The following is a 14,193-nucleotide window of genomic DNA, read 5'->3' on the forward strand; positions in this document are numbered from 1 at the left end:
GGTCAGCCTCTTTCCTTGCAATGATATTATCTTCAGCACCTAGTTTTCTTTCTGCTGCATTAAAATGACGAATGAGAAAGACTATAGGGAATCTTGCACAAGAAGTGTACCTGGGTCGATTGGAAAAAGGTGCAGCTATACATGATTTTCAGATATCTAAGGAAGAATCCTCAACACTATATAATGTTTAGATCAGGATGGGATTCTTTTATTCTATTTCTTTGCATACTTTTTACTTTTAAATAACAGCCTTATTGATGTATTACTAACATACCATACATAAATCTTACCCTTGCATAGTGTGTGATTCAGTGATTTTCTTTGTATATTCATAAAGTTACACATCAACACCTCTCTAATTTCAAAGCATTTCATTACTCCCAAAGAGGCCCCTTAAAAGAGCCGTAACTTTTTCCTCTCTCCTGCTGCAACCTGCTTGAAACCACTAATTTAATTTCTGTCTCTGTGAATGGCTTATTCTGGGCATATTATATATATTGAATTATAATATAATTATCAACTATGGTCAAAAATATTCAATGGAAAATTTCAAAAATAAATGATTCATAAGTTTTAAGCATGGTATTCTGAATAGTGTATCAAATATCACACTGGAACATGAATCATTCTTTTTTTCAGCGTATTCACATTATATATATTACCTACCATTTAGTTCTTCAGTAGTCATCTCCATTATCATTTCAACTGTCACTGTATTACAGTGATTGTGTTCAAGTAATCTTTATTTTACTTAAAATGGACCCCAGGTGCTGATAGTAGTGATGCAGTCAATTCAGATATGACAAAGAGAAGATACTGAATAGTATACAATTGTATGGATATGCCACATTTTGTTTAAATATTCTTCAATTGATAGATGTTTCTTCTTTGGTACTATTATAAATAATGCTGCCAGGAATATCTGTGTACAAGCATTTCAGTGGACATAAATTTTCAGTTTTCTCTGTTAAATACCTAGGAGTAGAACTACCAGATAATTACTACTCCTTTGGGTAACTTTCTCAGAAACGTTAGAACTGTTTTCTAAAGCAGTTGCAACATTTTGCATTACCAGCACTAATACATCATCATCATCATCTATTATCATATTTATCGTGATAGTCATCTCAGAGGGTGAACGTAGTATCACATTTTATTGCTTTCCATTTCCTAATGACAGGTGATAGCATGTATCTTTTCATATGCTTAACAGAACATATATATCTTTTTTAGAGAAACATGAAAAAAACTTTCCATATTAAAAATGGATTATTTGTTATTGAGTTTTAAGTGTTGATTATTTTGTATACAAGTCCCTTATCAAATATTTTTGTCATTCAGTTTTGTTTTTCATTTTATTGATAGTGTCTTTTAAAACATGAAAATTTTACATTTTGATGAAGCCCAATTCATGTAAGTTTTATTTTGTTATTTGTGGTTGTTGAAAAATTATTACCTACAGAGATATTTAATCCTCTCTTTTTTTCAAAAAGGTATTAGTTTTATGTTTAGGTCTTAAATTTATTTAAAGTTGATTTTTATTTAATTCTTGCTTGTCACAGTGGCACACACTATAATCACAGTAGCTCTGTAAGCTGAGGCAGGAGGATCACAAGTTCAAAGACAGCCTAAGTAAAAGCAACTCATGAGACGCTGTCTCTAAATAAAGTACAAAATAGGGCTGGGGATGTGGCTCAGTGGTTGAGTGACCCTGAGTTCAATCCCAGTACCAAAAAAATGAATAAATGAATAAATATGAATTCTTTCTATTCATGTATATGAATGTCCTTCCATTGATTTTTAGCAGTATTTTTTTCAGTTTATAATTAATTGTGTATTTTTTTGTTAAATTTATTTTTAAGAATTTGATTATTTTAGATGCTGTTCTAAGTTAATTTATCTTGTTAATTTCATTTTGTTTGTTATTTAATAGAATATAGAAATTCAATTGATATCTGTTTATTTAGCTTGTATTCTTCAGTTTTTCTGAACTATTAGTTCTAAGAGTTTATGCCTATGTATGCATTGTGTATTTCTTAGGACATTTTTTAAACATTCAAGATTATGTATTTACAATTAGAAGTACTCTTACTTCTTTTCCAGTATGAATGCTTTTTATTCTTTACCTTTCACAATATACTTGGCTAAAACCTCCAGTACAATATTGAATGGAAGAAACAAGAGTAGTTATCCTTCATTTGATACCAATTCCTTGAGAACACATGTGAATTTTCTACAGATGGTATTTATTGATTTGGAGAGGTTCCCTTCTATTTTTAGTTTGTGGAGTGATTTTAATTTTTTCCTGATTTTTTGTTTTTGTATATTTTAATTGAAGACACCAAAAATATTTTGTGAAAAACAGTTTTATGAATTTTAAAAGATTTTAAATTATGGTTCTCTTTTCAAAGCAAGATATATTTTGATATACAGTACATTGTCTGCAATAGAAATCAGTCAATGTTCCTGTAGCAATACTTAATTCCCCAGTTTTTCTGCCAACTTTTGTGCTTACATCACAGTGTCACAATGGGTAAAGTAACATGCTTTGTAAAACAACTATCATGATGCTAAGAATTATTAAATGATGATTATCCTGAACTCCTATTTCATAGGGAAATGGTATAATTTAACATTTAAACTTAGAAAGAAAATCATTAAATTTTGCTTATTAGATAATAGAAAAGCATGAGATAATATCAAAATGCCAACTGAAAACTTATTTTATTTTTAAATGATGCATAACAGCATAAGATACACATATTAATAGAGTACCACTATTATTCCAACACTTGTATACATTGTTTCATGCTTAAATCAGGTTTATCATATCTAGATCCTAAAACATTTATTATTTTTGTGGAAAAAAATTAAAATCCTCTCTTCTAGCTTTTTATAATCTATAGTATATTATTGTTATCTATAGTCACACTTCTGTACAGTAGCACCAGATCTTCTTGCTTCTATCTAATTGTAACAATATACTTTGATCAACCTTTCTTCATAACCCCTACTCCCATTCCTCCCAGGCCCTGGTAGCCACCATTGTGTTTTTTCAAGTTCTATAAGATCAAATTTTTAGGAATTTAAAAATGAGAGAGATGACATAGTGCCTATCTTTCTGTGCTTGGTTCATTTTACTTAACATGATGATCTCTAGTTTTATCTATGTTGCAAGAAATGTTAGGATTTCATTTTCTTTTTGATAACTGAATAGAATTCCAATGTGTTTATGTGACACATTTTCTTTATCCATTCATCATCTGTGAACATTTAGGTCATTTATGCTACTTGACTCTTGTGAATAGTACTATAATAAATATGGGTGTGCAGATACCTTGTTGACTTTCTGATTTTATTTACTTTGGCTACATATCTACTAGTGGTATTGCTGGAAACTATTTTCCATAATGGCTATCCTAATTTCCATTCCCACCAACAGTGTGCAAGGAATTTTTTTCCTCCACATCTTTGCCAGCACATGCAATATTTAGTCATTTTGATAAAAGCCATTCTAACTGGGGTAAGGTGACATGTTATTTTGATTTTTATTTGTATTTTCCTGATGATAAGTGATATAGAGTTCATTTTCAGGTACATGGTCACCATTTGTATATCTTCTTCTGAAAAATGTTTATGTAGGTCTATTATCCTACTTTATTTTTTTTCTATTGAGTATATAGAATTCCTTAAAGATCCAAAATATCAGCTCCTTATCAGATATATCCTTGGTAAATACATTTTCTCATTATAGGTTGTCTTTTCACACTGTAGATTATTTCATTTGCTGTGAAGAAACTTTTTAGTTTGATTTAACCTCATTTGTCTATTTTCGCTTTTGTTGTACACTTAATTGACATCACATATGAATTTTAAAGTACTGGCTAAAAAAATAAAAAGATTCTATTTACTTTATGCTTTGCCTATAGAAAATGCCAATCTATTAGATATCTCTGACCTATGGATACTGTGTATTTGGAATTACATAGAATAGCCTTAGAGCACCAATTAAGATGTACTTGTGCTTATGAGTATATTATATCTATATCAGTCAGTCAGTTTCACATTGCTATAACAAAATAACTGAGAAAATTAAATTATAAAAAGTAACCTTGTGACCAGGGAGCAAAAAGAATGAGGATGCAGTCAGAGTTCCATAATCCTCTTTAAGGCTATGCAGCCAGTTACCTTAAGACCATCTTAAAGCTATCACTACCTCCCAATACTCCCACTATAGAAATCAAGACTTTTAACCTCCTGGATTTCAACATTCAAACTATAGCATTCCTCCTCAAAGTGTTCCCATTTCATAAAGCAAAATGCATTTACTCCATTCCCATGAGTCCTTCAAGTCTTAACTGTCCAGTGTTTCTCAAAAATCCAAGTCTAAAACCTCCTCTGCTACTCAAGGAAAACTTATTTGTGAACCCCTAAAATTTTTTTTTAAGTTACATACATCTGAGATACAATCATTAAGACGGGCACAAGATATGCATACCTCACTGAAAACGAAGGAATAGAAAGGAGACATCAGATCAAAGCAAGGTCAAAAGCCTGCATGGCAAACTTTAAATACAAAAGACTTATATCTAGTACACTGGTACACTGTTCCATATTGAGGTCTCTTAGGGAATTCAGCAGCCCCAACTATCTAGTCTTGCTTAATGCAGTCTGTATGGCTACTCTCTTTGGCAGGTTAACCTTACTTCTCCAACTTCTCTTGGCAGATTTTTCATGTGGTTATATCTCTACCTTCCTGTGTTTATCCTTGCAGTTTGCCTTTTCTCTCACTGTTCCATACCTTACCCCTGGCAGGACTGCTTGCAGCCAACTCCTCCACATACTGCCTGGCTTCCAAGTCTTTCTTTTGAAATCTTGTTGGAAGTCTCCATGACCCCACACTCTTGAATTCTGCGTACTTACTAAAAACTAGGTTCATATGGGTGACATCATGTTCTGCTGCCAGGATGAGCAGCATCTGGACCTGCTTGAATCAAGCCTGTGATGTCCTCTGGGTGTCTTGCCAGCTGCATGCATGAAAATGAGTCTAGAGAAATAATTACCTGGGACAGAAGTCACCCTAGAGCTCCTCTCTGAGTTGATTTTTCCCTACAAATCCTTGAAACAAATGTTCATCTATACATCTCTTTGCCCATGATAGCTATGGTCTTGTGGGTTTATGAGATGGCTTTGAAGCATCTTCCCAATTGTACCTGTAGAAAGCACTTGGCATCTTTTGAAAGGAATAGTAACCATACATTTCTTATTTGAAAATCTGTGTATGCACTCCATTTTTTTCCAAGTTTCAAATTTTTCAATTCTTTCAGCTTTGCTCATTGTTGGTCCCTATTCTCATTGTAAATTTGGTTAAAAGCAGCCAGCAATACCTATACCATAGGCTGAATGCTGCAATACCTTTAAATTTCTGCTACTAAGTAAATTAGTCCATGACATTTAAGCTCAGCCTCTAAAGTATCAGGACATGGACAAAATACATAAAAATACATCCTTTTTTTTTCAATGCTGTAACAAGGATAGTCTTTAATTCCCAGTAGAGTCCTCGTGTTCATCTTAAATCTCATCGTAGAATTTAATGTCTATATTGATATTCACATTCTGGTCTTCTGGGCACTCATCAAGTTTTACACCTTAAACTACACTTAGAGCATTCTAGCCTGCTTCACCAAACTCTTCCAAATTCCTCATATAAACCAAGTCCAAAGACTTTTCCTCATCATATCAAATAAAACATAGTCTACAGCCCAAGTTTCTGTTATCATTTTTTAAATTAGTTAGCTTCACATTACTGTAATGAAATGTCATAGGTAATTATAGAAAGGTATATTTTGGCTCATAGTTTGAGGTTCCAGTATATGATCATAGGGCCCCATTGCTTTGGGTTTATAGTGAGATAGCAGGCTATATAGCATGAGACCTGGTGGAGTAAAATTACTCCCTCAAAGTCAGGAAATCAAGAAGCAAGGAGGGTCCATGATCTCACAGTTACTGTTAAAGGCACACTTTCAATAACCTAAATACACCAGCCCAGGATCCACATCCTAAACGTTCCACCACCTCCTAGTAATGCCACAGGCTAGGGATTAATCCTTTAGTACAAGGGCCTTTGGGTGACATTTAAGATCCAAACTATATTATCAAATAAGTCTTTAATAATTTAATGAACATTGTATCAATATGAAAGATTGCATCTTTATGCTTTATGAATATATAGAACTAAATATTTCAGCAAAACTATCATTATTTCTTTCTATACCATGGCTGTTAGATTATGATTCTAAAGAAGGGCAAGAATACTGAAAGTTTTATTTTCCATTAGGAAAACATCTACTATTAAACATCTACAATACATTAGGTAAATAGAAGACAAATCATTATACTAAAATACATATAAAACAAATAACTCTAAAACATACTCCTTATAAACCTAATTAACTTCATTTTATCTTTCAGTTTCAGTTACAGTTTTCCAAATATATTAATTAGTGCAAAAATATATTTTGTTGCAAGTGGAAAAATATAAATGTTTCTGTCTTAAATAAATTTGTTCACTTATTTGGGAAGTTGGAGCTGTGATGTTGTGTTCAACACAGCTATCAAGAAGTTCAGGTAATAATAAGAATTTATCTGCCAATGAATGAAATGAGATAAATTGCTTTTAAAATCATATGTCTTATTTCCTCTTTTGCTAACACTATTCTTAGGCAGGCCCTCACCAGTTCACAGTAGTAGCTACCCTGGTTCAAGACACATATATTTTTTCAAATATTGATACTAGCAGAAAAAGAAATTTTTTCCCCCAGTTGCCTAAGTTTAGGTTATCTACCAATCTCTTAATCAATGAATACAGCCAGAGGATTGGAGAAACTTCATTGATCAGGCTTGAGCTACATAATATTCATGGATTGTAGAAAATATGTTCAATCCCAATTTAAAGGCACAAAGATATATATATATATATATGTATATATAATATATATATATATATATATATATATATAGGAAATAGAAGTGAAGAAAATGGATAATCATTATTCTGTGAAAGAAAAGCATTTGATTCAATGTTTTTGTTTGTTTCTTTTCAAAAACTTCAGATTCTAAAAATGACAAATGATGGAATTCTTATTGACATTCTTATTGAGATCGGCTAGAAAATTCAAGGAAGCAATGAAGGTTTGATAGACTAAGACCACACCAGATGATCTTCTGAAGAAAACACTTGACAATTTAGACTTAGTAAAAAGGAGAACTCTCTGAAAGCACTGGGGGTGAGCACTACTGCTTAGATCCTGGTGGAGAGTTCACCCTGGCTTGAAAAGTATAAAAAGGGAGCTTTGTAAGGAAGAAAGGAAAATCTATTGCCAGCAGTTCCGCACAAAAAAGAATTCTATAGAAAATCCTTTAGAATGAAAGGAAATGTTACTAGATAAAAAGTTAATTCCTCCAACATCTGGGTTAGAGCCACATTCATGGGCATGTGGTCAATGCAGGTGCACGGCTCATGGATCATCATCTGAAAATACTCTATGGATCATCATCTGAAAATTCTTAATAATTTTATGGGTAAATATTTCTGTTATGCAGTTTTGAGCACTTTGAAATTCAGCTTCCACATTTTTCTCAAAACCCCTTGAGAACCCAGGACAGATTCTTTGTTGTCTGCTCCCACATCTACATCTGGTAGTAACTGCTCTTTACCACCCTGTGGGGCCTGAGTGCTGGTGCAAGAACAGTCAGAATCAGATGACTGTGCCCTGCACACTGAAATGTATAGGGTATTATGCATCTGTGAGCACCTGCATCCACCAACTAAATTCTGCCAAGCCAGAGGGAGGCCAACATTAAAAAGAAAATGAAAACACCATGACGAGTTAGGACAAAGGGATTGTTAGAAAGGAAGGCTAGTCCTGTCTTTTGAATAATTGGGTCTCACATTTTTGTTTTTACCTTAGGCCTTGCATATTTTGTAGCTGACTTGGATCTGAGTAAATGCAAAATCCCATTTAATTTTTTTTTCCTCTCAAGTTCTTTATAAAATATGAAACTACTAGAAAACTGAAAGTATAACACTATTCCATGGAGTTCATGACACCTGAAACAAAATGTCTAACATAAGGAGAAAAATGTAAGATGAAACTGGAGCAGTTGGTTTCATTTGCAAGCATGAGAACAAGGGAAGATCCTAATAAGAAGTACACGTATTTGTCTACAGGAATTGAGTCAATAGTGGTACATAAATATCCCATTCTTACAACTTTTAGAATGGGGATAACTATGTGACATGCAAAACGGAGGGGTGATGAAGAGGATATAGAACTTCCTAAAAAAAACTTGCTATATTTTTGACAGAGAAATCTGAAAAGTGATGCCAGACATCCATGGATGCTGAAGAAAGTATGGATATGCCAGAGGAGCAAGGATAGAGGAGTCCCTAAATCCATCTGCACACATCTGTTACTGACCTCTAAACTGTGCATGTATGAAACAGATTTTAAAGGCCAATATAAAAAGAAGACTGTCCAAACAAAGATGGGTTATTTTACAACAACCTGTTTCAGTTCAATTTGGCCAAGAAAATTGTCTATGAAAACAGCACAATCAAAGGTATATAATTGATGAAAATAACAAAATCCTTAATCTTCACAATTGAACATTGAGGTCATGCAGAATAAAGTTCAAAATTATCTGAAATAGACATGTTTAAAAAAACAAGCTTCACTAAAAAGGAAAATCAACCAATATGATACAAGTGTTTGCACTCGGAGAAATGAAACACAAGTCAAATAGAAGACAAAACATAAAATGTTAAACATATATTCACAGCTTCAAAAACTTCATGGTGTTAATTGACCAAACACTCCCATTAAAAGGACTGTCTAAAAGAAAAATGAACAAATTAAAACAAGCAAAAACTGTGCAACTATGTGCTATATCAGGAGAAACATTTTAAATATAATGATACAAATAGGATGAAAGTGAATGGATGGGAAGAATATAACATGCAAAGGTAAACTTACAAGGACTGTTGAGGCTATATCACTAACAGTTAAAGTAGACTTCAAAATAAAACTTATTAGGTGATGAAAGAAAAACACTTCATAATGACAAAATATCAGCACATCAAGAAGATATAAACAAAAAAGTATGTATTTTCCATAGCAAGTCTTCAAAGTAGTGAATCTTGACAGAAGTAAAACAAAAAAGAAATAGTTCCACAATAATAGCTGCTCTCTGAGCAGTTGAAAAGACTACTCAAAAAAACAAATAAGGAAAGACAACATCTAAACAGTGCTCTCAATTGCAGTGATTTGATTTTTATTTTTCTAAAAATGTACCTTGAAACAATAGAATCCACTTTTTCTTAAGTGTGCATCATATGTTACCCAAGATAAAAACATTTGTTACCTAGTTGCAGTAAATTTTAAAAGTTTGAAATCATAGAGAAGGTTTACAAAATGAAATTTAATTAGAAACTTCAATAAGAAGATAATACAAAAAACTGCCAATAATTAGAAACTAACCATATGCTTCTGGAAAATAATAGGACAATGTTTAGATTTAGAAATAACAGCATTAGAAAAAATAAATTAGAATATTATGAAATAAATCATAATGCAAATAAAACATACCAAAAATTTATAGAGATAAAGCAGGACTTTGACAAAAGTTAATGTTTTAGAGTGACAATTGGAAAAAGACATCTCAGATCAATGATTTAGTTTTCGTTTTTGAAAAATTGAATACAAAATAAAAAATAAATTTTGAAGTAAATAGGTTTAAAAAAAGTAAATATGAAGAAAAATGTAGAAATTAAAGAAAATGCACAAAACCATATAGGGGGAAAATTATCAATGAAGGCAAAATCGGATTCTTAAAAAAATTCATTAAAACTAATAAACCTCTACCTGAATTTTTTTTAAAAGAATAAAGTACAAATTACATATATCAAGAAAGAAAGAGGGAACATCACTATAGACTTTTTCTACTTTAAGGAAATTTTAGGCAAAAGTTTGTATCAGTAAATCTGTAAATCTATAAAATTTTGGGCAGTAAACAAATGAAAAAAATCTGATTCAGTAATAAATAGAAAACTTGAACATGCTTAAATAAATGAAAAAAACATTTGTAAATAAATGCCTTTCCCCAATGAAAATTCCATGTCAAAACAGCTCTAGTTTGGAATCTATCAAAAAAGTAACATGCAATAACATCAGTTTTAGACAAATTCTTCTATAGAATATAAAAACATGAAACACTTTTCAGTTCACTCTATAAATTCAGCATTGCATTAATTCTAAAACTAGACAAACAAAGCACAATAAAATCCACTGTTCACCAATATTCTTCAAAATATAAATGCTAAAACTATTGAGAAAATATCCGAAAGTTGAATACAATATTTATAAGAAAAAACTTGTCATCAAAAGTTTGAATATAGTCTTCAAATATAAGTTTGGTTTAACATGAGAAAATAAATTAATATTATTCAGCATATTGATATTATAATGTTATTATTTCTATGTGATTATTTTGGTAGATACATAAAAAGACAAAATTCAAAATCTTTTTCTATGCAAACTCTCATCACACTAAGAATACAAGCAGACACTTTTACCTGGTTAATGGCATTTATGAAAGACCTCTAGTAACACTAGTTCACTTGTGAAATATTTAGTACTTTTTACCTAAGGTCAAAACAAGGCAAAAATATCTGCTCCTGACACTTTAAAATTGTTCTGGGAGGCCATTTAGTGTTATTAAGCAAGGAAGAGAAATATTATACCAATTAGAAAAATTCATATAAGACAGAATCAAATGTATTCAATACCTTGAAAGAAATCAGAAATTAAAAGGCTGAATAAGATATATATGCAACAGTGCAATATTCAATAGACAGGTAATGGAAACATCCCAGCTGTCCAACACACACACACACACACACACACAGAGAGAGAGAGAGAGAGAGAGAGAGAGAGAGAGAGAGAGAGAGAGAGAAAGTTCTACTCAGGCATAAAAAATACAATTTGCCAGTAAATGGATGGAACTGTAGAATACCATGCTAAATAAAATTAGCCAGATTCAGAAAGTCAAGAGTCAAAGTTTTTATCTCACATGTGAAAGCTAGATCAAAATAAAGAAAAATAAAATATAGGTATATTTTGGGAGGAAATCCCATGAAAATAAAATAGAGGTCAGTGGATCAGTGGAGTAGGGAAAGGGGATAGAAAGGGAAGGAGGAGAGACAGAAAATGGGAGGAACTGAAATGGAATTTACCAAATCATGGTCTGTACACATAGAATACACCACAGTGCATTCCATGTTCATGTATACCTATAAAGCATCAATTTTAAAAAGGAATAATGAATGCAGTAGAAGGGAGAGGAGCAAGGAAGAAGGGAAAGGAAAAAGGAAGTATTGGAGACTGAAATGAAGCAGATGATATACCATGATGTATTGTTATATCAAATGAACCCTGTTATTATGTAAAACTATAAGGCACTGGTAAAAACATTAACAAACATAAAATACACATTTAATGGAAAATGAAAAAATATGTTTCAAACATTTGAAAAATACGAACATATTTTGGGGAACTTTATCTAATGTCCTGACTTCCTAAGTCATAAATCATGGAGAGACAAAATATAGATGAATTAAATAGAATAATAAGCTCAAGTAATAGACATGGTTTATGTAACCACTGATTTTAGACAAAAGTTTCATATTAAATCAATGGAGAAAAAGATGTCTTTTCAAGAAATGGTGCTAGACAATTTGGGATTAGAATGTGACTCAGACTACCCTCTCCCTTCTACTGCATTCATTATTTTACTGGTCTTCCTTTTTAAAATTGATGCTTTGTAGGTATACATGAACATGAAATGTACAATTTGCCTGCCACATGTGAAGCCCTAAATTGGATCCTCAGCAATACACACACACACACACACACACACACACACACACACACACACCACACAATTAACAGTGGCCAGCAAGGTGGCTCATACTTGCAATCCTAGTGACTCTGGAAGTTGAGGTAGGAGCATGGCAATTTCAAGGCTAGCCTAGCAGTTTAGCAAGAATCTGTTTCAAAGTGAAAAATAAATAAATAAATAAATAAAAAGAGCTGAGTGTGTGGTTCAGCAGTGGGACATCCTTGGGTTCAACCCCCCATTCCACAAAAATTAATAAATAAATAATAAAAAAGTGCTATCAGTAAATGTCACTAAACAATTTGATATTTGTACGCAAGTTAAAGAATTTATGTCTGTATATTATACACAAAATTGTGTCAATGATAGTCTTAAAGATAAGAGTAGTTAAACTTTTGGAAGAAAACACAGGAATAATATTTACAACATTTTGTAAGACAGTTTTCTTCAAAAGGTAGACAAACCACTGTAATGGTTAATTTGAATTGTCAACTTGATTGGATTAAGAGATGCTGGTGATTAAGAGGCTTCTAGGTGTGTCCATGAGAGTGTGTCTAGGAATCATTGGCATATGGAGAGCCTCCCTAAGCATGGGCAGCACCGTCCAATAGGATGGTGGCTTGGGTAGAACAAAAGTTGGAAGAACAAGGAACCAGAAGCAGATGCTGCTTGAACAGGTTCTTGATGTTGCAATCACCTGGGGATATCACACTCTTCTTTCTTTGCTCTTCTAAAACATACTCTGCCAGTAATTCTCCATGGAGTTTCCAGAAGCCTTCATTCTTGGACTAGGGTAGCACCACTGATCCCTCTTTTTCTGAGGCTTCAGCCTCTTGGGTGGTAAAACTACTGGTTCTTCCAGCTCTCCATCCTACAGATGGCCATTGTGGACTATGGAGCTTCTGGTAGGTTAAACCAACCTAATCAATCTCCTTTTTATAATCATACTTCTTGTTGATTCTGTTCCTTTAGAGAACCCTGACTATTACAATCACTGTGAATGCAAGAAAGGAGAAACACAGAAGAGATTGCATGAATTGAAAAAAAATTTTAAAGTGGTAGATTTAAACCAAATATATAAATAATATATCAGGATATATCATTGAGGTGAATTTTTTGAGTATTAGAGAAGTAAAAATATCTGAATAAACAATATGATTGTGTCTACATATAAAATCTAAAGGAATCTACATATAATTGAAACCAATAACAGTTATATAACACATTGAGATCCAAAGTCAATGTATAAAAATCAATTATATTTGTATGAATAGCAGCAAATAGAAAATAGAATATAATGATGTTACTTAACAGCATAAAATATAATAAGCTTATAAATAATTCTAAACAAAGTTCTTCAAGTTACTGAAAGTTTTACCATGTTGCAGTCATATTATAGAGTAATTAATGAAAGCATAATCAAATGGAGAGATATACCACATTTATAGATTTGAATAATCAACCATATAAAATTGTCAATTATCTTTAATATCCTCTATAGGTTCCAAGAAATGCTTATCAATAGCAAGTGTGGCTGTACATGTGTGTCTATGTTTGTATTTATAGAACTGTATAAAACTAATGCTAAAATTCATATAAAAATTCTGAGAATAAGTAAGTTATCTTAAAGAAAAATAACCCAGAGGTGTAACTTGCCCGGTCACATTTCAGGACTAATTTAAAGGCTATAATGATTTATGCCCTGTGTTGAGTAGCTCAAGAACAGATTAACAGAAAAACACTATATAATATCAATTTTATAGAGTACTAAATATCTGGACACTTGGTATAAAGAATGTAAAGGTTGTTGTTAATTATAAATAATATATGGGAAATTGGAATATTCATCCTAAGAAAGTGAAACAGAACATCTATATCGAGTCATATACAAAAGTCAACTTCATTTAGATTGAAGGTTTAAATAACTTAGTGCTGGAGAACAAGTTCATGTCCTCAGGCAAACAGTATTTCCCCAGCAGGTGACAAAGAAGAACAAATCATTAAAGAAATAAAGGAAATGATTAGCACAGCTAACTCTATTGATACATTCCTATGTAAAATGCTGCAGTGTGTGAGACACTGTTTGAAACATACAACTAACAAAAGAGAATCAATAATATATAAGAGATTCTTACAGACTGTAAGAAAAACATAATGATAACCAAATATAGAAATGCACAAGAGACTTGAACAAGCATAGCACAAAAGAAAATTTCTAAATATGATATGTGAAAAAGT

Source organism: Ictidomys tridecemlineatus, chromosome 3 (genome assembly GCF_052094955.1).
Source record: "Ictidomys tridecemlineatus isolate mIctTri1 chromosome 3, mIctTri1.hap1, whole genome shotgun sequence".
Classification (NCBI taxonomy): domain Eukaryota; kingdom Metazoa; phylum Chordata; class Mammalia; order Rodentia; family Sciuridae; genus Ictidomys; species Ictidomys tridecemlineatus.